The sequence below is a fragment of the Ictidomys tridecemlineatus genome, unplaced genomic scaffold (assembly GCF_052094955.1).
Source record: "Ictidomys tridecemlineatus isolate mIctTri1 unplaced genomic scaffold, mIctTri1.hap1 Scaffold_112, whole genome shotgun sequence".
Classification (NCBI taxonomy): Eukaryota; Metazoa; Chordata; class Mammalia; order Rodentia; family Sciuridae; genus Ictidomys; species Ictidomys tridecemlineatus.
In genome coordinates, this window is record NW_027521049.1 from 182,945 (window position 1) to 186,509 (window position 3,565).

The 3,565-nt window shown below is 44.2% G+C and overlaps 1 pseudogene; it reads right to left on the reverse strand.

Annotated features, from left to right (window-relative positions):
* Positions 1 to 592: 592 nt before the first annotated feature.
* LOC144372505 (putative RNA-binding protein 23) lies at positions 593 to 2,698 on the reverse strand (annotated as a pseudogene).
* Positions 2,699 to 3,565: the final 867 nt, after the last annotated feature.

The following is a 3,565-nucleotide window of genomic DNA, read 5'->3' on the forward strand; positions in this document are numbered from 1 at the left end:
AAAGTAAAATAAAGACATTGTGTCCACCTATAATTAAACAATAAATATTTTTAAAAAATATTTTGAGGCAATGGTATGCTCAGTGTGAATGTTAGGAGTTAAAGCTGGTAAGGTTGGGTTGGATTGTGAAAGCCCAAAATCTGAAAGAGTTTAGACTTTTTGTGTGGGAATCTCTGGAGCTTTTATTTTTTTTAATTTTAATTTTAATTTTTTGGCTTTTATATAAAGTTTATATATATATATATGTATATATATATATAATTTTTTCTTTTATATGTACATAGACACAAGGATATAAAATCAAGTGAGAAGGGCTTACCCATACTCAGGTAAGGGATGGGAGTGGTTTTAACCACCAGGGTTGAAACATCAGTAGAGGCACATAGGAAGTGGTGAAAAATAGCAGCCTCCCCTCCATCCTCACACCCTAGGCCAAAGGGAGGACTTGAGAAGAAGGACAAGTGTACAAATGAAGATGGAAAGGTATCCCATTTTTTACTTAAACTTCTGAAAGCCCCTGAGGCTTCAATCCCAATTGCCTGGCAGGATAGATCACTACTGTGCCTCCCAATAAGATGCTGAGCCTACAGTAGTAGTTCTGGCTTCAAGCTATAATTAAGCTGAGGCCTGAGCCAGGTGTCATAATGTACATGTCCATATCCATGCTATCTGCCAGGGTCCTTAAAGCAAAAGTCCAGCACCTTCAAAGTGCACCCCGTAACTCCAATGTCCTCTATATTCAGAGATCATGTGGTAGTTTATAGGGTAAAAATATAGGAAGAGAGGTTAGGTCCTATAGTTAATGCCCTATGGCCTTCCCAATGGAGGAAGAATCACTAAGAGGTGATGGGAAAGGGAAAGAAGGTGGTCTTGGGAAAAGATACACAAAGGCAAAAGTGTTCAATGCAGGTGTAGGTTGTTTTCTTCAACTGGGGGCTTTGCTTAGCAGAGTCCATTTCCAGTGGGGCATGGGCAGGAGCTCTTCTTGTTGTCTTAAGAGTGGCCCCAAGGTCCTCCAGAATCAATGTCCATGCCCTCAGGATAGCTTGGTCCACAAATGGAAGACAGGGCAGTAGAAGGAGAAGAGAGTGGCAGGACCCAGAGGGTACACAGAGGTAGTGTGCTGTGCCACTGATTTACATGGTTTTGGGGGTAAAGAGGCTGGAAAGCTGGAAGCACTGGGATGCAATTGCCTGGGAGGCAAGGTTCAAAGCCGGACTCAGAGCAGTCAGAGCTGCTGGGTTCAGGGCCCCCAAAGGAACTGCTCCATTCAGTTGTAAGGCAGCAGCTTGGGCAGCAGCAGCAGCAGCAGCAGCTGTGGTTGGCAGCTGGATTCCAGAGCCTTCTGCCAGTTTGGCCACAAGCTGCAAAGGTCCACCTGCTGATCCCAGATCCAGCTCCTGGTCCCCATCAGGAAAAGTGATGTCTGTGCCACCATCCAGCTGCTCAGTCACTTGGCCAATCCTCATAGGTCGACCAGCAAGTTCAAAACCATTCAACTGTTCCAGGGCCCGCCTAGCACACTCAGAGTCAGAGAATGTAATAAAACCATAACCTTTAGAACGGCCTGTATCTGAGTCTTTCATCAGGATAATATTGTTGATCTTGCCAAAAGGCTCAAAGATGCCCCGGAGCATGTCCTCAGTGATATTGAAGTGCAGGAGCCCACATAGAGGCGCAGTGGTCCACCAGTACCCTTCTGCAGATTGTTGGCCATGGCTGCCAGTCGGTTTTTCTCAGCCTGTGAGGCCTGTACAATGATAGGTACTCCCAGAAGTCGTTGCCCAGTCAGCCCAATGGCCAGTGGCACAGACTGCATTTCACAGAATTCCACATACGCAATGCCTTTAGAACGACGTGAGTTCCGATCTGAGATGATACACACATCATCAACCTTGCCAACAGCAGAAAAAAAGTCCTCCAGGTCTCGAGGCCGGATACGGGCAGCTAATTGCATACAGAAAACTGTGCGGGCATCACGCTCCTCAGGGCTCAGATTATCAATTGGCTACCTGACCGGGCTCTTCTCTTTGAAACGAGGGCTCTTACTGTGTCCATACCTACGTCCAGTGGGAAGTGGAGGACTCCTATAGCGCACAGGATCTTCAGGTCGCCGGTCTTGGCTTCGTGACTCACTATTATGTCGCGGATCCCAGCTATGGCTGCGGCTGCGGTGATGACGCTGCCGATCTCGACTTCGGCTGCGACTGTTTCTCCGTCTATGCCAGATCCTGTTCTCGGCTACGACTGCGCTTTCTATCCCTGCTTCTACTATGACTCCGACTCCTCTTCTTCACAGAGCCCTGAATGCTGTCAGTCATCTGAAGTGGCCAATTTCCCCCCAAAGCCAAGCAAAAGCTGGTGTTTCCAAATCAGGGGTCCTCTTGCTTTTTTATTCAAATGAAATATATCGATGCTAGGACTGATCCACAAATCTACACTGGAAAGCGAAGATTGCTTGTCTCCCCAGTGGTGGTGCTCACACTGGTACCACTGCCACTGTTGCCGGTGTTGCTGGTGGTATTGCTAGGACTGTCCTTTTTAACCTCTTTCCTTTGCTGCTCATCCTCCTCTTTTTTATAGGGAGCTTCCAGCATGGCCTCAATCACTATATCAAAGTCATCAGATGCCATTGTGTCAGATCAGTTCCGGGTCCCCGCAGGGGGGTCCCCGTTCTCTCCGTTCCTTTAGGTGTGTGTGGGGCGTGAAGCTCAGCTATATCCTACGGTCTCAGCTAAAAAAGCAGCACAGCAGTCAGACCTGCTTCTCTTCCCTCAAAAATCTCTGTAGCTTTTAGACAAAGAACCTCATCGGATTCCTATTTTATAAAGGTAGCACATTTCATTGATTCTAAGGCACAGTTTTAAGATATTTTAAAGGCTGTGAAAGTAGAATGCACTTTACAATTGATGAGGTGTCATAGTTTAATTGATAGTGGTTTATTTTTTCTCAGTGGTATATAAAATAATGTTGTTTACAAATGATGGCATCTTATAGTTAGTGAAAAAATGAAATATGGCAGAAGAGGAACAAAAGGACAGTAAAGGGAAGCAAGGAGACCAGTTGGGAGACTATCAAATAGTGTAACTCTGAGATAATGAGATGTAGTGAAAATCAAATATGCTATAGCAGAGTTTGAAATTCCAAAGTAGATTAGAAGTTCCCATTTTAATGGGTTAAATCTACTTTTTGATTTTCCACATTCTTATTCACTTTGTTTTGCTTTACTCTACAGTTAGAAAAAAGCTTCTAGCTTCCCACAAAACCTCTTTTTCCTCAGATGAATAGGCTAAATATAAATAATATTAACTAATATCTACTAGATTTTGAAATTTTGTGTGCCAAGTACAAGCCCTTAGTTCTCCTAAAAGAGAATACTAAGGACTACTGCATACAAGGTGTCTTCTCTTTGTCCTCAGATTTCTTAGAGAAATAAAGAAAATTTATAGTAATGAATGAGGCTTCAAATATCCCCAGGTCCAACATCTTCATTATATAGATGAGGCAAATGAATTCCTGGGGTGCTGATTACTTTAATTTGCTGACACTTAGAAGCCTCCTTCAT